This window comes from Acromyrmex echinatior, chromosome 11 (assembly GCF_024713525.1).
Source record: "Acromyrmex echinatior isolate Ae372 chromosome 11, ASM2471352v2, whole genome shotgun sequence".
In the NCBI taxonomy this organism is placed as follows: Eukaryota; Metazoa; Arthropoda; class Insecta; order Hymenoptera; family Formicidae; genus Acromyrmex; species Acromyrmex echinatior.
The window spans coordinates 1,137,111-1,159,170 of record NC_141862.1 but is presented as its reverse complement, the minus strand read 5'-3'; the positions used below and the strand labels follow the sequence as shown (position 1 = coordinate 1,159,170).

The window sequence follows — 22,060 nt, the reverse complement described above, 5'->3', positions numbered from 1 at the left end:
ATATATAATAAATGCAGCAAGATAAAGTACACAGAGAAAAAGGCTTCTTTGAATTCAGTATTCCTATTTCTTTACAATTTGTTTTATTGAAACAAATATGCTTGTACGGAACATTTGTGTGAGTAAAAATTCTGTTGTTTCATTCAAAAAACCTTTACTTATTCCAATCCAAGTAACGACAACTTTAATTCTCTATCAAAAATTGTTACTCCTCAAAAAAAACTATTATAAAAAACAAATTAAAAATTAAAACCCAAATGATATACCTGTAGTCTTAATTAACCAAGATATATATTAAAAATAAAACTTAAATGGTACTATCTTTGTTACTTAATCCTAATGATATTTTATTTGTGTAAAAAATTTAATATTATAACAACTGGCGCTAAATTAAATTCTATATTTTATGTATTATTCATTATATTTTATGTATTATTTATTATTATTTATGTATATAAAAAAATACGAGGGCAAGTCAATAAGTTTTTAGAAAAATATTATAGTAAAACACATTTTTTTTGAAAGATTCATTTTTATTTCTCAATATAGTCTCCTTTCAGCTCGATATATTTGATCCAACGATTCTTCAACTTTTTCAAGCCGTCCGAATAATATGATTTGTCCTTCAAAATAAGCCTCTGTTTCGGCGATGAGCTGCTCTCTGGTGATGAATCTCTTTCCTTCGAACCATTTCTTCAGGTTTGGAAACAGGAAATAGTCGCAGGGGGTCGCTAAATCTGGTGAATATGCTGGGGAAGCAATTCGTAGCGGAATTCGTTGAATTTGACCATCGATGCCGGGCACGTGTGAACCCGTGCATTGTCTTGATGGAAGAGCACTTTCTTCTTCGACAAAATGGGAACGTTTTTTCTTTAAAATGTTGTTGAAACAGTCCAATAAGGCTGCGTAGTAATCGCCATTGATCGTTTGCTTCGACGAAAGATAATCGATATGAATTATACCATGTGCATCTCAAAAAACTGTGACCATCATATTTCCGGCCGACTTCACGGTCTTCGCCTTCTTCAGAGCTGGTTCACTCGGTGAAGTCCATTGTTTTAACTGTTCCTTCGTCTCGAATGTGAAGTAATGGATCCATGTTTCGTCCACAGTAATGAATCGACGCAGAAATTCATCTGGATTACGTTGAAACATCTTCAAACATTGTTTTGAAATCGTTACATGGTCGCGCTTATGGTCCACAGTGAACAAACGCGACATCCAGTCGCTCTTGCCGATAGCTTTTTCATATCCAATTGTTCGTGCAAAATTGAAATCACTGTACCATGTGATATGCCTGTGGCCTCAACAAGCTTGCGCACTTTCAATCAGTCAAAACAATATCGTGGACTTTATCGATGATTTCTGGCGTAACAGAAATTGGACGTCCCGAACAAGGTACATCACGTGTGGATGTATGACCACGTTTAAATTCATTCACCCAATTGTATACAGTCGCAAACGCTGGTGCAGATCTGTTACATTATCCAAATGGTTTTGATTTCTTTCGGCATTAAACTTTTCATATGTAGATGTTTGATCACTGCACGAAACTCGTTTTTTTTTCTATTTTGCAAAAAATACAAAGATTGTTCGCTTTAATCATCTACAGAAATGAAACCACGCGATAAATTCCGCTCAAAATTTGACAATAATCAGCTGAAAGATGTTACTTGTCAAAAAGTAATATGACATTGCGAGTGCCCTCTGACAGATTTTCTAAGAACTTATTGACCTTGTACCTTTTTAAAAAAGTTATTGAGAGTACAAATTAGTTCGGTCCGTTTTTTTGTGTTCAAAAATGCATTTATTTCAAAACAAAATGAATGAACAGATTAATTAAAGTATTATCCATCGCTGGCTACTACTTTTTCCCATCTCTCAGGCAATTTTCGAATTCCATCTCGAAAAAATGACTCGTCTTTGGAGGCGATTCAATTTTGGAGAAGTGAACAGGTGACTTGCCAAATCGTGCTGCATCTTTCGGAACAATCAGTAATCAGAAGGAGCAATGTCCGGAGAATACGGCGGGTGCGGTAAAACATCCCATTTAAGCGTTTCAAAATATTTTTTATGACTTTTGTGACATGAGGCCGAGCGTTGTCATGAAGAAAAATAACTTTATCATATCTTTGCTCGTATTCCGGTCGTTTTTCTCACAATGCACGGCTCAAACGAATTAATTGTAGCCGATACCGATCGCCCGTAATGGAATCGTCAGGTTTCAGCAACTCATAATAAACAACATCCTTTTGGTCCCACCAGATACAGAGCATGATCTTCGAATCATGAATGTTCGGCTTTGGTGTTGATGTTGAGATCGATGACAACGATTGACCGGGCTTAGCGTAGTATTTTTTCTTCTTGGGATTGTCGTAATATCCACTTCTCATTTCCAGTCACAATCCGATGTAAAAAACTTTTTCTTTGTTGTCTTTGAATCAGCTGTTCGCAAGTGAAAAATCGCCTTTCAACGTCTCTCGGTTTCAGTTCATAAGGTACCCAATTTCCTTGTTTTTCAATTATTCCCATGGTTCTCAATCGTGCAGAAACGGCTTGTTGAGTTCCCAATGAGTACTCCCAATGATTCTGCAAGCTCCTCTTGCGTTTGATTCTGATTTTCTTCGAGTAATGCCTCTAATTCTTTGTCTTCGAATTTTTTTGATTGTCCAGAGCGAGGCTTGTCTTCAACGTTGAAATCTCCATCCTTGAAACGTCGAAACCATTCCCTACATGATTTATCAGTTGGAGCAGTGTCACCAACTTCGACAAGCATTCGATGGGCTTTAGCTGCACTTTTCTTTCAATTAAAGCAGAAAATTAAAACCTCCCGCAAATGCTGCTTGGTTAACACAAAATTCGACATTTCAAACACAGTAAAAATCAAGGTTTTTGTATGAAACTCAAAGCGATATAAACTGAATATTATTAGCAGATGTCTAACTTCTCTGAAAATGCCAAAATCAACTGTCACTATGAACCATTCACAACAGTCATCTTTTAGAAAACGGACCGAACTAATTTGTACTCCCAATAAAAAAAGGCGCTAAGAATATACATGCTTCTTGAATAGAACCTAAGTGATTACGTTACGTACCTTTTTATTATTCTCAAGTAATAGTTTAAATTTTTCAAAAATATTTTTATTGCAGGTCTTCGTATTACAATGCAAGTAATGGCAGCTTTAATTCTTTTATAACTATAATACTTAACTTTTATGCGCGGACTTAGCTCATCGGAAATTTCGATTCGGAGCGCAATAAGTGATTCAGACTGGAAAGGTGAGATGCAATCAAAAATAAATGCGAAATAATGTATGCGGATGTAATAAGACAATGTGGTTTATTTGAAAGATATATATTGTATAATACTTAATCAATCTAGCATCGGACCCCAATAATTTTCAAAGGATTCGCGATTTTTGAATATATATTGTAGTGTTCGGGCTCCTAATGAAAAATTCAAATTTACGACCTTGAGACAAGAACCAATACGCAGCTATCTTGAAAAAAAAGTGATAAGAATTGAACATTTTTTTTTAAATAATTCCTTTTCTATTACTTCTACGGTCAAATTAGGTCACTTCCTACGAAAGTTGTTGAGGAGAAAATTTCCTACAACTTTTATCTGAAACATTTTTTGTACGACAAAAAGTTTACGAGTTATTATAGTACAAAGTTGAGAAAATATAGAAAAAAATCGATCAAAACGTTTTTTTAATTATTCCTTTCTCATCACGCCTATGATCAAAATAGGTCTTATTAAAGTTATAGAGGAGAAAATTTTCAAAAAAAAGAACATTTTTAATTTTTTTAAAATTTCATAGATTGTTTTATTACATCTGAATATTTATGTATTTACTCATCCTTAATATAATTTGCATCTTTTCGATGGTCTGGGTTGACAGATATCTAATTTTTCTGTATTGTCAACATCAACATCATTAATATCAACATCATAAATATCGTTGGATTTCTCCAATGTTTCGTACATCGATATTTGATATTCGGTATTTTCAATATACTCTTCCTCGTTCTTCATTCTCATTAAAAATCTCTGGCACGTTGTCGCACGTTTGTCCATTGCAGATAATCGAGCATTTTAATCCCATTTTTTTTGTAACCGCAAGCCGCACCGCATCTGATCTTGCATTTACATAATATTAATTTCAGCAAAGATTGAGGACTGGATCCTTCCTAATTGTTATTGGTGTAAGTCCATGTTTGTTTCTTTACTTCCCCTATTCCAGCGGAATTTTTTTGAACATTGTATCAAGCTTGAACTTGATAGTACATTCAAAATGAATGATATCGCGCAGCTTTTTTTGTTGATGGTAACGATGCCAGATTATAATTACTTTTTGTGACCGATTTTACAAAAAGTAGATAGCGAAGTGAATTTAATGTGTCATTTTGACTACCTCTATAACGCAACAAAAAAGTTTTCTCCAGCCATTTCAATAATCGCAGGGTTTAGGTCGGTTTCCTTGAAGAGTTTCACAGTACTGTGTAAGAACAGGTTCTTGTTGAGAGTGGTGATGAATTTGATTTTTCCAGTGTTGAAAATACAGAGGTAATGTACGCAGCCACTAAAGCGTGGAGGAATAGTATGTTTTCTGCTGATATTTCTCTGAACTTGAAACTGTAAATAGAGTATCTCAGTAATTTTTCCTTTTTTCTGATTTCCGGAAATATACGTTTGGATGGGATATTGCTAGTGCTACCAAAAATCGATGTCTTCATCTATGACGATAACAGCATTGTATTTTGAGGACGTCTTGATGACTGTGCGAATGACACAAAAGGATCAGCATTTTCTGTAGCTTGCTTCACAAGAAAATTGGATTCTTTGAACATCTTCTTGAGCATTGAGATTAAACGAATTCTGTTACAATACTTTCGTTCACCAAAAATTTCTGTTGCGAAATTTCCGCCGCACACAATTATCTTATTGAAAATTATATCCGCAAACCTTCTTTTCTTGATCGGCGCAGCCGTTCTGTTCTCTTTGTATTTTTCTCTGTAGCTTCGACAGAACAACTAAAACAATTACCGCGTTTTCACCGTTGTTTAATGTAATCGATGTAATTTTTGTAAAATTCGAATGATGTCTGTAGTATATGTACGCCTATAGCGTACACTCTGCCAAGCAAACGCCATGTATCGTCGCGAAATGGACTCAATTTCCGTAAGGAGAAAATGACGCGATCTCTATAAAGAGGCATATGTAAATGAAATCCATCAATTATTCTCGGGTTCAATTAGGTCGGATCGAAGTCTCTGAAAGTGCTTTTTTTTGTAAATATTATTAATAGGTTGTGTGATGCATACTCCATAGTTTCCTGAATTTGTATCTTGCCGAAACGCGCACATACTCTTGTAGAAAAATACTACTATATTATAAGTAGTGCAGTAGTGCCTCAAAATACACTAGTAGTGCTCAGTAATATTTTTTTACATGGAGAGTAAGTCCTCCAAAGTCTTGAGTAAATCCTCCAGTCTTGAATAAGTTTTCATTGTTCGTGTGAAGGTTTGTTCAATAGTCATATCAGAGGGAATGCTTGATCAAAACTTATTAGTGCGCCGGATAGTGAAATTCCTAGTTGTGAATTTTTCATATTTATTAGGCGTTATTTTATCTTTCAAAAGCAACATATCTTGTATATATGTGCCGACTTTGTATACAGAAAATGATCAGTGGCGTGAAAATAAGGGAGCATTTTTTGTATGGTGTCCAGATGAAATTGCCAATTGCCCATTCGCTCTGCTTCGATAAAAACTACTTAACTAAAGTCATCATCTGGAAGTACTGAATTTACAGTTTTGCAGTGGCAAGTTTTCTAGTGTCTACATTCCTCTTGAAATTTTCTGGCAACAATTTGAAATGAAGCGTTATCGGCTGCTGTTAGAATCACAGATCTATCTAAATTGCTCAAATCATTGCTAGGAAGGGTAGGAAATTTGATAAACGCGAGAAGGGAAGAAAAGAAGAGGAATGGATGGGGGGATGTATACGGACAGGATGAGGTATTACAGTAAGAATGGATGGGGTGTAGAAGCAAGGGAAGTGCTATATGGGGAGGAAGGTTTTGAGGATCAATTAATAAACAGGAAAAGAGAGGTGCAAAGACAGTGGGAGGGTGTAAAATTCATATGGCAAGATACAACGAGAGATATAAGGAAATAGAGACAAATGGCAGGAATCCGGAGTATTTAAGGAAAGAAAACTTAGGGGAAGGAACAAGAGGAGAAGAGATGAGAGCCTTGTTCAAATTAAGGTGTGGGAGGAAGGTAATAAATATTGGGTAGAAGAGCATAGGAAAAAGTGTATATTCTATGGTAAGGGAAAAGATAATATAAAGCACTATGATAATGTAAAGGCTATGCAGAATGTCCGGAAATAAGAGAAAGATTTACTAAATTAGGAAAACATAAGGAAGAAATTTTAAGGAAACTATATGATGAGGAGTTAGATAAGGTAAAAGGAGAAATAATAAGGAAATTATGGAAAGAGAGGGAGGTAGCAAAAAGAAAAGGGAGATGAGGAAAGAATCAAAAGAGGACAGGGAGGAAATATAGGTAGAGGAAAAGATGGAAAGAAAAGGAAAGTAAGGTAAACTAAGAAGTAAATAAGTAAGATATAAATATGTGATAATAATAATAGACGATAAGACTGTGATATAGAGATAACGTATATATTGAACGAGAGCATATAACAGTAGAAATAGATATAACTAAGAGAGAAAAACGGATAAAGAAAAGAAATAAAATAAAATAATGTAGGTAAAGAAGCGAAGTCAGAGAGTTTAACCAAAAGAGTAGAAAAGTAAAGGGATAAGCAAAAATTTATAATAATATATGTGCGATAGCTTGCGGACGATGGTATGGATGTATGAATGAATTAAGAATTTATGTAAACCCTTTAAGTCCTCTTTTTAGCTGTAAATATGCTGAAGTGTAATAAATTCTATTCTAAATTGCCAAGAATATTGTCCATTGTTTCACAATCCTCAGCTGTAAAATCAATCAATTCCAGGATAACATTTGCTAAAGCCAGGTGAGTCAAGAGATAAGCTCGGACTGTCTGAGAATACCCGTCATCATTTTTTCTACACTTTTCGCGTAAATGGTTTTGAAAAGATTTTGCAGTCCGCTCTTCAACATTACGTATCCTACAGATCCTAAAAACAACATCAATAGGTGAAATCCTTCTCACAATTACATTTTTCAAATCAGATTCTGAGCCGATATTTTTGATGTGAGCTTTAATGTAAAGTGGCTGATTGAACGTTACAAAATAAGCATTTTGATTTACAGCCTTACATTTCTTGACAGCAAAAAGAGATGTGTATACAGTGTCATAGTCAGAAGGAGGAGCGTTTATAAATGGGAGCCACAATATTTTTAATCGTTCGTAAGTTTTGTCAACTGTCGCCTGCTCCATAAAGCTATTCCATGAAGCTATTCCTGGAAAATTCGCTCACTTTTCAAGTCAAATAAAATCAAAAGCTGAAGGCAATACTTCAAGAGTCAAAGGGCGGATGTTCTCATGATTTGCAATAGTAATAGTTTTCAGATCCATCTGGATGGAATCATGTGGCTTTTGAAAACATTCAATCGGAACGAAGCCAAAGTCTCCTACAATTTTTGCTGAAGACCTTCTGGAAAGACGAGGAATGTTTTGATCATGAAGAATAGCGGAGTGGGGAGTTACACATTGGATACCGCCTATTGCAAGGTGTTTTTACCATCAAGAGTGTTGATATTAAAATCAGCATTGTCAAATTGAGAAAAGGAATCTTAATTGATTTTTGCGAACATATAACACAAGATGTTTGAAACATCGCAATTTCATGATACGGTGATGAGAAATCCAATGCCGACAAACATTATGAGATATTTTCATCCAAATTTTTTATATAGAAATGCACCGACTCTAATTTGTAACGGCGAAATAAAAGAACGAGAAAGATCTTACAAATATGACTGCATGCGACAAAGTGCATTTCTTTTTCCACTTGTCTAAAGAAGCGTGTTTATTTTTTAAAATTACATTTGAAAAAAAAATTCGGAGCGACTTTGGAATCAAAGTGTCTTTTAATCATCCGAGGAAGGATATTCTGATGTGTTGTAGACTTGCGACCGTACATTCTCCAAAATAATTGCAGCTGCGTCTCGAATCACTCTTTCTTCACCTTACTTAGTTTTTTTTCTTCATACAAAGTGTCCATTAGTATTTTATATCCTATATTGCGGAAGCATACAATTGTCGGTTGACCTTTTGCATCGACAAAAAGAATATCACCGTACTTCTGTGACAGGTGCGATTTAACTGTACAATAATCCGACGAAAAACTTCTTGAATTTGATCTAATAATTCATTTAAAGAGAACTAATATTCATGAGAATTTTCACTCAGATAAGTATAAATTGATTCCATCGCTTCTTCTATCCTTGTTGCCCTTTGGATCTTTTTTGAATAGCCTGAAAATTGTACAGATGTTTCATGCAATCGTTGTAATATTTCGCATGCATTGCAACTAGATCCGAAATGCATTCTATACGTTGTAGTACCGTTCGGCTCTACTCATCGTTGCGATTTTTTACCGCTGTCAAGACAGTGTTTCTAACAGCTGAATTCTTAATCTTAAAAACCAGTACTTGTTTATAGTTTTTTACAATATCTTTATTTATATCTTCACTGCATAAAAAGTATATATTATATTTTTACAATATTTTTTAAAATCGAACAGTGGTGTAGATCGCGTGACCGATGACTTGGACGTTAACGGCAAGGGCTATCGGGCCGCACTTCATCGACGAATAGCCACTAAAATCAATTTTTCATTGATATAATGTTTTTTGCGTGTAGCATGCACTGTCACTGTGGTTAAGTTTGCCAAGAAGCATTAGTGATTTTGATTTCGTCTCTTCAAACTACACGCTTTAAGAGTTTTTACACTTCTCTCCTTCACGACAATTATTTCGTTTTCACTTAATGTTTTATCTCAGATAAAACACACCTGTTTGGAAGCAGCCATAGCGAAACGCGCTACAGGTGTCGTAAACTACATATTAAATAGAATATCATATTCCGAGGTGAAGGATTCGAAAGCCGATAACATATTTATATTTGTAAACATTTATAAGATTTATTTTGAATACATTGTAGATATTTTTGTGATCTTATAGCGTTTTCCATTGAGAAAACTGGTGCACACTGAGTGTAATTGTATTGTTCCACTATGTAAACCAGTTGTGCTTAATGTTCCATTGACAAAACTGGTACAAAAAACTTGCACTAAGTTCAACTTTTGCTCCACTGTCTTTGAAATCAGTGGAGATCAGTGCAAGTTGAATTTGAGGTTATGTATTTGTGCTTTCAAATAGGATCATACTTTAAGGCATGATATTAAATTATTTTAATTAATAACAATAATATTATTTTTGATAATATTCTTGAGGCTTTCACGGCTGCTTTCTATATAAAGATTATGCGTTTCGCGGATTTCTTCCGTGTCCATTCTTGGAATGTCAACGTTTCGTGAACCTTGCAGTCCACTTCATCAGGGCGAGGAGCTGCCTGAGCTGTTCCTGCAAGTTGTTCCTTTTATATTACGCTACTTGTTGGAATGGTGGGGGAGGGGGATAGAAGGGAGGCGAGAGGTGGGGAAAATTGGTCTTCAATAACCGAGAAAACGTCTGTTTGTAAGTTTTGATGTAGAATCCTTTTTCACACAAGTTCCAATAAAAGACACATTAAACATAATAAAGGCCTCACGTGAGTCCCCTCCAATCTCATCTCACTAATAGAGCACTGCTTAACTGCATAACACCACTTATTTTTCCTATAACAACCAATTTTATGAACAAACTTCAGAAGTGGCAATGGGCTGTCCTATCTCTCCTGTAATCGCCAACATCTTCATGGAGCATTTTGAGAAAGAGGAAAGAAAAACCTCAGAAAAACAATCAAAAAATCAAAAGTTTAGTTCCATTATGTAAACACATTCGTAATATGGAGACACGACAAAGCCGAACTCCGTAAATTCCTTATTTTCCTCAACAATCAACATCCAAATATCCACTTCGCTATAGACATAGAAGAAAACGGAAAATCCCCTCCCTAGATGTTCTTGTCTCTAAGAAAATACTGACGATACCTCTGCCAGAAAACCAATACAGATAAATACCTACATGCCGAGTCGCACCACTACCCAGCACAAAAACAGTCTGCGATCAACTCACTTGTACATAGAGTTTTCATCATCTCTGACAAAGAACATGTACAGATAGAACTCAACCACTTAAAACTAGCCTTACAGAAAAACGATACGACAAAAAAGATATAATTAAAATAATCAATAAACATGCAAACAAGACAACGGTCTCTGACATACAACCAGACGAAAGGATCCTAACCATTCTCCCATATGTCAAAGAAACAAGATCGGATTGGCAGAATGTTAAACAATATCCGAACTATCTTCAAACCACCCAAAAAAAATAAGACAAATCTTAAGAAATCCTAAAGATCAAAGACCTCCGTTGTATACTCAGCTCCGCAGGAGTATACAAAATACCTTATTTTTGCGGGCAGTAAGTATACATTGGAGAAATCGGGAGAATGGTCAATCTACGGATAAAAGAACACTAACGTGATGTCAGGCTAAAACACTCCACGCAGTCAGCATTATCAGAACACAACGCCGAAATAGAACATCAAATACTGTTTGACAAAACGATCACGATAGCTAACATTACCTCATACTTTCCAAGAAAATATAGAGAAGCTATAGAGATATCAAAACACCTTAACAATCTAAATAGAAATAATGGCTACAACATAAATAAAATATGGAAAATCATTCTCCCGGTTATTGAAGATCGACTAATTTTCTCCATCTCCCCCCTCCCCTCTTCTATTTCCCTATCCACTCCAACAAGTAGCATTTAAAAAATGACCTTTTTGCTTCAACGTTGAATAACTTGAAAAAAAATCATATATATAATACATCATACGGAGCGTAAAAAAGCAAATTATAGATAAAGATTCGCTCTTTCGAATGATGTAAATCGTATTTGTGTACAATTTTTAATCTACTCCGTGGAATTCCGCAAATTTCTTGAAAAATTTTGAGATTTGATATATCTTCATTTATATTTGTGTAACTTCATAAAATCTCCATGAGACCGTTTTTTAAAGAGGTTTAAAAAGTAAAGGTTTCAACCTGTAAAATGCTTTTTTAAACATCCCGATGCGACAATTTTTTTGACGAAGTTATTCTATCTTGAAATTTGCCTATTTTTGCAGAGTGAAACAGGTGTTGCGTTAATTTTGGCTAATGTATATTTTACGTTACATACACTATAGATTTTCAGACATAAATGCGCATATTTATAGATCTCTATTATATAGGTTTATTGTAATTGGTCTTTGTTGTGATCGATTCGTTTACAGTTTAAATTTTAAACTGCTTAAATATTATTTATATAAACGTTCCGAGTTAAAGGTTATACCGCACACAAAATTCCGTAACAGTGACCAGTAAAATGTACACTTAAACCAGTGAGCCAATCAGAATATTACTTTAGGTCTATGTATCTAATGGAAATGGAAATAACAATAAACTTATCCATAATCTTGCAATAAGGCGAGTTTCAACCGGTTGAAACTCGTCTTATTGCGAGGAATTTTGTATACGGTAGTACTAAGGCCTTGGCATATACCTTCCGTAATCATAAGATGTATCGTAAGAATTCAGTCAGCCAATTAGAATTAAAAGTTCAAAAGAATTCTCGACTTTGATTGTTCTTATGATTAATTATGGTACTATTATGGAAGGTATGTTTTTACGCATGAATAAGCGCATGATGCATTGTTTGTCTTTGTTGTTTACCAATTAATAAAGAAGGATAAAACGTTATATTATGTGCTTCATGCGTAATTCGGAACGCACCCTAAAGTCTGGCACACACGAAATGCATAAGCATAACATAAGACCGCTGGATCATTGAGCATCTTATGTAAATCAATATGGCGACATTATGCTGGATGCTTATTGATTCAGTGGTTTTATATTATGTTTATGCTCTGTTACGTATTTCATGTGTGAGGGCTATAAATCTAAACCGAAGAGCACAGACTTTTGCATAACACATAACATATAAGGCATAAGAAATTCAATTAATCAGAGTTTTTTATTTCATGGAAAGGAAGGAAACGAAGGACTTTGATTGGTATATTTTCTTATGCAATACGTGTTATGCATTATGTAAAAGTCTGTGCTCCCTGCTTAAGGATATATTCACACAAATTTACATAGCCACAATCGCATTTCTCCTATAAAGATGCACGTAAAATGTAATTGGATAATTTTCTTTATGTACGTTTATGCGGCTATGTAAGTTTACAAACTATTGGAACTTTCTAAATTCGGACATTCTTTTCAAACTATATTTCATATACGAATGTACATCACGTAAAATCTTTATGACTTTTAGATAATTCCATGCAAACATATCATGCACATAAAGCTAACGAATGACAGGTATAATACATTTTAATACAAATAGTCCAGATTTATTAGTTAACATAGTTTTTACAGAATAATGCTCACCCATCATTGTATTAGCTCTGTCAGTCCCAAAGCCTATCAGATTTTTCTTAAATGGTACTTCAAACTTATTAAAAAAAGTAATAATAACGTTGTATAGTGCTGCTGCAGAACCATCTGCAATGGGTAGCAGAGTTACAAATGTACCATTTATTTTAAAATTTTAAGAAGATCTACAGACAGAATTCAATCACTTGAAATTAGCCTTACAAAAAAACGGACATGACAAAAAGACATAATCAAAACAATCAATAAACATGCAAATAAGACAACGATCTCTGATACACAATCAGCTGAAAGGATCCTATCCATTCTCTTATATCAAAGGAACAACAGATCGTACTGGCAGGATGTTAAACATACACAATATGCAAACTATTTTTAAATCACCCAAAAGGATAAGACAAATCCTACGAAATCCTAAAGATCAGGAGTACTCCGCAGGAGTATACAAAATACTTTGTTCCTGCGGGCAAGTATACATTGGAGAAACTGGGAGAATGATCAACCTACGGATAAAAGAACACCAACGTGATGTCAGGCTAAAATACATCACGCAATCAGCATTATCACAACATCGAAACAGGATATCAAATACTGTTTGACAAAACGATCACAATAGCCAACATTACATCATATTGTACTTTCCAAAAAAGTATAGAGAAGCCATAGAGATACAAAACCATACACCCTAACTGTTTGAGATCGGTAATTCGAAAGAAAAGCAAGAATTCTTTCAGTCGACCGACATTAATTGTCATTGAACGCATGCATAAATTGAGCTCGTGATTTCATCTCAAGCATGATCTTAATCTTCGTTAAAATCATCGATTCGTCGTTCTTTGTTCTTTTTAAAAACAATTCGTTACACGCAAACAAGTTGTCGTTACCGGCAACGGACAATCGAAAGTTCTAGAACGATTCAATTCGCGCACGCGAGCGCCGCGCTCCGACGAATACGTCACGCGCTGTCACCAATCCCACGCACGGATTTTCTGTCGCGCATGACTGTTACGTTGAACGTCGTTAGAAAAGAATCCAAAGCGCCAATCAATTTTGTACACCTAATGCCACGTAATAATTACGATTGTGGCAAATTTTTATTGGATTTTTCCCAAAAAAGAAAGCTCAGGCCGAAAGCAATAAATGCTTCGATCTCGCCGTCCTCCTTCTTACTTGTAAAAGTTCTTAGAGTCTAACAGTTCTTAGAGTTCTTAGAATCATAATCTCGCTTCGTAAAATCGCCGTGCTAACCGTTTAGTGAAATCGCTATAAACGAATCTTTCGAGAAGTGCCGAGAAAATCGCCGAGATTTTCCACTACCGCGATTCCAAAAATATCATTTGGAAAAGGTAACCGCATTTAATATTCTGTTAATCTAATATTTAATTAATTATATTTTTTGACGTTGTAACTGAGCATATTAAAGAAAATTCTTTTGTTAAATTACAAAGAAACGGAGTTCTCTTACTGTCGTGCATCATATCAACCTTGTGCTGTTTTCTTACTCGAATCTTTCCGCGCGGTGCGCTCTCGCACACTAACAATCTAAATAGAGAACATGACTACAACATAAATAAAATATGGAAAGCCATTCTCTCGGTTATTGAAGACTGACCGATTTCCCCCACTTCCTCTCACAATTCTCTTCTTTCCCCTCACCACTCAAGTAGCGTAATATAAAAAGGAACGACCCGGAGGAACAGCTCAGTATCAGACTGCTCCTCGCCCTGATGAAGTCGATTGCAAGATTCATGAAACGTTGGCATTCCAAGAATGGAACACGGAGGAACCCCGCGAAACGCATAATCTTAATACAGAAAGCATCCGTGGAAGAATATTATCAAATATTATAAGTATTATTAAAATGTGTGCCAAATTTCAAAGTGATTAGTACAATAGTTTTTGAATGAGATTTCTCGCCAATTTTGGAAAAAAAGTTTTGAGAAAAATAAGTTTAAAGTTTTGAGTAGAAAGGTAATATTTTCAACTTACCGACTAGTCAGCAATCTCACGCCAATGCAATAGTCCTTCTGTTTCTTCATAAAATTCATTTTGCTGCAAAAGTTGTTCCTTTCGGAGAGTTCCTGTACGAACCTCTTTAGTGCTATCCAAACTGCGCCGTTCTTGCCTGTTTTTGTAGCAGTGTACATATGTTCTATAATGTTGTACGAACTTTCAGATAATCCGTCACAAATATTCATGAGATTACAGAATAAATTAATCCTTTCCCTACCAACACCTAAGAGACGCATAATAAATACGATTCTATGATTCAATTCATATCCAGTATTGATCAACGGAATTTACTTCAGCAACCACAACGGCACATCACAAGCTTGAATTCAAGGCCTCGATTTCCAGTTTCCTCAAACTTCAATTTTTTTTTACACTCAGAACAAATTATGAGATCTGAGAGAGTCATGAATACAATAAAAAATTCAATCACTCTGTAAGCGTGTAAAAGATTCCAAACGATTGGTACTAGTGAGTTTTTTGCACTTGCACTTGCTTCAACTATTTCGCCTTGCTTATTCGTGAATTGATTATCGTGGAAATATCTTTTATGTGGTTTCGATGTTCGGGAAGATATTTCTTCCTTTAAGATATGAATGCCAAATAAATTGTCAAAAATGATCTGTACACACCGAATTCTGAGACTAAACTGATTACACTGGCTTGAAACGCTCGTTTGTAAAGGCAATGAAAGTATTTTTCCTGTTATGTATAAAGGTCTTTTTACTACATATACCCTTGCCAGAACATTTGTTCTAATCGAAATAACAGTTTAAAGATTTAATAAGAGGAGATTACAAAGAACAGGTCTCCCTACTCCGAACGCCCGAATATACTTGTAGCGCGCTGTGGGCGCTACAAGAGCGAAGATGAGTCACAAACTCTAACTTTAAAAATACTTGGAATTTTGCTCTAAAATTTCGAGTACATATTTTTAAGATATGGTACTTTCACTTTATGAAATAAAAAAATTTCACATTTTTTGAAGGTTCTAAATGAAATTTCCCCCCTTAAACAAGGATAAATAATGCATCATCCGCTTCATGTGTGAAATAGAATGCAGCCTGTATATAATATCGCTGCTGGATACCATGACGAGAACAATAGTGCTTTCCATTTACACCGATTCTCAGATAATTCTCACGTGTGACATCATAACTCAGTTGAATGCGCGTTCCTTTTACAATATATTTTGAGCGAGAATTTAATTGAGTTTTTGCTTATAATCTGCACGAGATCGAGACCGCTTTAGTGAGTCTCGTAAATTCACTTTAAAAGTCAGGTTCAAACTTGTGTTGTCTGTGATAACTTTTTACCAAACTAAGCAAATAATGACATCATTAATCTGAGTATGAAATACTCAGTTCACTTCAGACTCAGTTTCACTTGTGTCAAATGGAAAGCAACTAATACTGCGCATACGAAATTTTATATTTTTTAAAAATAAAACATCAACAATGCCACATTATGTTGCAATCGGCTGTAGCAATAAAAGTTACAAAAAAAATTTTTTGTAGAGCAAATCAATAAGTTTTTAGAAAAACATAGTAAAACACATTTTTTTTGATCGATTTATTTTTATTTCTCAACATAGTCTCCTTTCAACTCGATACACTTGATCCAATGATTCTCCAACTTTATCAAGTCGTTCGAATAATATGATTTGTCCAATCCTTCAAAATAAGCCTCTGTTTCGGCGATGAGCTGCTCTCTGATGGTAAATCTCTTTCTTCCGAATCATTTCTTCAGGTTTGGAAACAGGAAATAGTCGCAGGGAGCTAAATCTAGCGAATATCTGGATGGGAAAACAATTTGTAGCGGAATTCGTTGAATTTGGCCATCGGTGACGGGCATGTGTGGACGTGCATTAACTTGATGAAAGAGCACTTTCTTCTTCTCCAAATAGGGATGTTTTTTCTTTAAAATATTGTTAAAACGGTAATAAGGCTGCATAGTAATCGCCATTGATCGTTTGCTTCAACGGAAGGTAATCGATATGAATTATACCGCATGCATCCCAAAAAACTGTGGTCATCACTTTTTCGGCCGACTTCACGATCTTCACCTTCTTCGGAGCTGATTCACTCGGTGAAGTCCATTGTTTTGATTGTTCCTTCGTCTCGGATGTGAAGTAATGGATCCATGTTTTGTCTACAGTAATGAATCGACGCAGAAATTCATCTGGATTACGTTGAAACCAATATCTCCAAACATTGTTTTGAAATCGTCACACGATCGCGCTTATGATCCACAATGAGCAAACGCAGCACCCATCTTGCCGATAGCTTTTTCATACCCAATTGTTCGTGCAAAATTGAAATTACTGTGCCTTGTGATATGCCTGTGGCTTCAACAAGCTCGCGCACTTTCACTCTTCGATCAGTCAAACAATATCATGGACTTTATCGGTGATTTCTGGCATAGCAGCCTCAATTGGACGTCCCGTACGAGGTGCATTACATGTGGATGTACGATCACGTTTAAATTCATTCACCCAATTGTATACAGTCGCAAACGCTGCTATGAACATTATTCAATTCGGCTTTGATTTCTTTCGGCGTTAAACCTTTCATATGTAGATGTTTGATTACTGCACGAAACTTATTTTTTCCATTTTGTAAAAAATACAAAGGTTATTCGTTTTAATCGTCTACAGAAATGAAACCACGCGATGAATTCCGCTCAAAATTTGACAGTAATCAGAAAGATGCTACTTGTCAAAAAGTAATGTGACATGACACTGTGAGTGCCCTCTGACAGATTTTCTTATTGACTTGCCCGTATAATTTATATTAATAATGTTTAACATGATTTTGGATTTTATTAGGATTTTTATGCGACCTTAACTGTTACTACTTGCATTTACCAGTTCTTTGTAACATTAATTATGACCTTGTATACAGGTCAAAATGTTTGTTCAATTATGTGAAATTTAATTTTATATTATTTCTCTCTTTCTCTCTCTCTCTCTCTCTCTTCTCTCTCCCTCTCCCCCCTCTCTCTCTCCCTCCCCTCCTCTCTCTGGTTTAGTTAAAATAACTAGGCTCATAGCCCTCTTTTTAATTACTTAATTTGTAAACATTTAATGGCTGTGTACAATTGAAAATAATTTTTGGTTTTTAACATTAAAAGAAATAAGTATATATATTAATATTATAAGTATATGTATTCATTACTTCTATTCCGGAATGATCATTACTTTGAATATCTTCTCGGGGTTGATAAGCAAACAGTTCATAGATATCAAGCCGTTACCATTCAAAACACAGTGAGTACACAGTGCGACAAATATGTTCCCGGACAGGGCCTGAAAATCATAATTGAAACAAGAATATGCATATTTTTTGGTTTTATTATTCAAAATATTCTCCTCTGGCTTCAATACACTTATTACAACGATTCAATAGTGATTCAAATGCATGTTCTAGCTCAGTTTGCGGAATTGCCTCTAGTGCCTGTGTAGAAGCTGATTGGATGGTCGGAATGTCATCAAAAAAGCGTCCTTTCAATTTCAATTTCAATTTTGGGAATAATGAGAAGTCGCAGAGGGCCAAATCAGGTGAATACAGTGGATGGTTTAACACAGAGACACGATTTCGAGCCAAACATTGACGGGCAATCAATGAAATGTGACTCGGTGCATTATCATGCAACAAAGACCAATTTTCTGTATCACGATATTCGGGGCGAATACGATGAATTCTGCCCATCAATCGCTTTAAAACTTCGAGATAATATGCACCAGTAATTGTTTGGCCAGTTGGAACAAACTCTTTGTGGATAATACCTTTGCTATAAAGAATGTGATGAGCATTGTTTTGATTTTTGATGGAACTTTTCGTACTTTTTTTGCTTGTGGTGAATTTTTTGACTTCCATTCCGCACTTTGACGCTTAGTTTCTGGATCATATTGAAAGCACCATGTTTCATCACCCGTAACAATTGATTTTAGGAAGTTTGGATTATTTTCTGCGGCTGCAACGATGTTTCTGGAATAATTGATTCTCGCTGATTTTTGATCGCTTCTTAATGTGTGTGGAACAAACTTCGCACAAACCTTCGTTTTATCCAAATCTTCATGTAATATGGTTCGAATCGTTTCTCTACTGATATTTAAAGCCTCCTCCATCATTTTTAGTGATGCATTGCGATCGTTTGCAACAAAATCACGTACTTTTTCGATCATTTCAGGTGTTCGAACCAAAATTGGCCGTCCTGATTTTTTGTCAAGGGTCTCTCTGCCTTCCAAAAAACGCTTATGCCACTCAAAAACAACTGTACGACCTAGACATTGACTGTCGTAAACTTGTTGTCGATCGGAATGTTTCTGATGCACTTTTACCAAGTTTTGCGTTAAATTTAATCACTGCTCTTTGTTCCATATTAAAATTTCTACCTCGACCAAAATCTTGTTTAACATGAACTATCATATCTTCGTTATATGTCAACCAAAATGAATGAAACTTTGATAGATGATAGCAAAATGTTCAACCTTTAAAATGCATGTTTGAACGCACAGATGTCATCACTGGTTGCTGAGATGTGGTTCGTGTCCGGGAATATATTTGTCACACTGTGTATATTTCGCTTCTGTTCTAATCACGCTATCTATCTCAGATGGCACGCGACCCCCCTTGTGCGACACTCGAAAAGTTGACGATCGCGTATACATTTCTCGTGTGAAAGTTCAATTCGCTTCCCGATCCCGATTAATACGGATCATTTATTGCTATTCATTCGTAACGCTTTTTATCCCGAATCTTAAGTGCGAATCACACCGAAGTTCCGTCGCGGATTTAATCACTTAACGTTCTCGATATACGCGTACCGCGAGGGCATTCAGTGCGCGAAAATTACTTTAATCTCCGACGAGATTTGCCGGTCTCATTGCTGCTCGCAATACACTTTCGAACTGTAAGAAATTACTGACGTCATATCAAGTACACTTCAATCCTATCTTAATTCAACCCAACAATAAATTTTGAATTCTTACAAGAGAATCGTCTTTATTACATGCCGCCTTGGCGAGCGAGCCTTCCATACAAAGTGATATCAGCGTCACAAATACACAAACAACTTCTTTTAATATAAACAGAAAATTATTTTTAATTGCACACAATCGTTGAATTAACTTTACCTCACATAAAATCCTATTTTTATGCTGGAGATACAAATAATATCATAATACATATATCGATTTTCAATAGAGTGCTAATATCGCCAGACAAGGGTATCGATTCTCTAACTTTTTTTATCATGATGAAAATGTGAGCCATCTCTCATTGCGTGATTCCCTAACTTTTATCATGGTGCAATTGCAAGCAATCTCAGGGGAGTTCGCAAGAAATTTCTTATCGAATGGTAAGTAATAATCTGAGAAAAAAAGGCTGAGAAATAAAGCAAGAGAGGAACCACAGCCGACTGAATCGATTGAACTGAATTAAGGTCGATAGTTTTAAGATTAAATATATAATTTTGCACAGTCCAAAGACAAAAATAAAATCAAATGACAATATACAGGATTTTGTTACTGTATGAAAAGGATGAAAAAGCCTTTGAATTACATATGAGAATTACACGAAGAATGCTTAGAGATATTCATTTTTAACAGGATTGACTTTGTAAATAATGGCAGAAAATCATTTAGGGCCAGTTCCATAACTCACGGTTTACTTTTAATCACTTATAATCGAAGTTCGACTTATTCGTCATCTGTTTTCAATTCTAGAATTGGAAAAAAATTAGGAATAAATTGAACTTTATGGCCGTGGTCCGATTTATGCTGACAACGCTCATGATCATTTGTCTTCGTTTAACATTTGACAAATAACAAGGATGAAATGATTTTTAAGCGTTGTGAGCACGGACCGTGGACTATGTTTCATTTCATATTTTCACTTCGTCGTTACAGAATCACGCGGACAAATTCACGTGAGATGAAAGTGCGAAAAGTGAGTGATCTTACTCGAATTACAGAATCGACCCCAAGATGGCTGACTCCCTTGCCGCGCGGATTTCCATCCCCTCGCCATAAGCTGACTTTACGCTCTGACCAGATATTCATACGTCCATGGTTTGAACAGTGGACATATGCGGCGAGAAGCACGAGAGCGACTTTCCATTGCTCGTGGTTCGATGAGCTTTCAATTGTTTTTGTTTGAACGTAAGATGTCGCCCTCACGACAACTGTATCTTTCAATTTACATTTACATATGTGCGTATAAGATATGTAAGATACATCATATTTGTTATGTAAAGCTGTAAATTTTGTAATTTATATTTAAGCAATTAATTTGCAATTAATTTATATTCAGAATCAAAATACAGAATAATTTATTCTATTCAAGAAAAATTGTTCAGTATACATATTATAATTTATAATACAAATACCGAAATGTTTTGCAAATAAATATATTGATATTTTATATGAATTGTGTTTGAAATTTTGTTATTATTGTATATTATATGAATGAGAGATAATAAAGGCGGGAGGGGGTAAAGAACGCTTTTTAAAATCTTGCACAGGACACCAAAGATGCTTTGAACTGGCTTTGCGAATTCGTTGGTTTCTTATGTTACGTCCAAGCTTCGCATGGAGTGAACACAGGAACCGAATTATTAAATCGATATGACCGTGTCCAGGCTCCGGATTGCAAAGAAGCTGTGAGGAAGGACCGACGCAAATCAGGAGGTGTTAAAGTGCGCCCTTGTGGCATACTGATTCAGTTTGGTCCTTTTAAAACTAAAAGTACGTTCGATTCGTGAGTCCGTTTAACAGAGCACGAGTTTCCACTTCGTCCTCCATTCGACCTCCCGGCTCGTTAGGAGCCTCAGGACGAAGCGAAGTGTAACCGTGGAAGAGCTTACAATAAATACAAGAAAAAGTTTTCCAAATTATAATAACAAAATATTATTTTGATTGTAATATAATCAAAAAAATATTTAGCAATACATTTTTGTTATATAATTTCTTTGGTTGTTTCAAATTTGTTTATAATTTCTTTGGTTTGTTTCAAATTTGTTTATAATTTCTTGGTTAGGTATGTTTTTATTGGGAGTGTGCATTAATTTTAAAGGATTTTCAAGAGATAACTAGTACTATATTCGCATCGGGCCATATTATTGCTACCTTCATGTTCAAAGCCAACCAACATGTGGCTTTAGTTTTCAGTATGTGTCATTTTGCCGAAGTGTAAACAACATTATTTTTTTGAATATGTCGAATTTTGTGCCAACAAAACGTAATTTGCGTGAAGCTCTACTTTTTTGATTCCATTTGAAGAAAAGTGTTGCTAAAAGTCAACGAATACTGTCAGAAGCTTATGGTGATTATACTTCATCGATTTCAACTAGTGAGTACTGATTTCGACATTATAAAAAAGGTCATTTTGACACGGAAGATAAGGAACGTCTAAGCCAGCCGAAAAA

The 22,060-nt window shown here is 35.3% G+C and overlaps 1 long non-coding RNA gene across 2 annotated transcripts; it reads left to right on the top strand.

Moving 5' to 3' along the window:
- The first annotated feature begins 26 nt into the window (after nt 1-26).
- Nucleotides 27-21,149, top strand: LOC147907996 (uncharacterized). Of its 2 annotated transcripts, none has more exons than XR_015546771.1 (3): nt 27-118; nt 19,840-19,993; nt 20,609-21,149. It is a non-coding gene; the product is annotated as an uncharacterized LOC147907996 (long non-coding RNA). The 2 variants fall into 2 exon arrangements; XR_015546770.1 differs by lacking the exon at nt 19,840-19,993 and adding an exon at nt 3,153-3,281 and having other exon boundaries at nt 32-118.
- The last annotated feature ends 911 nt before the right edge of the window (nt 21,150-22,060 follow it).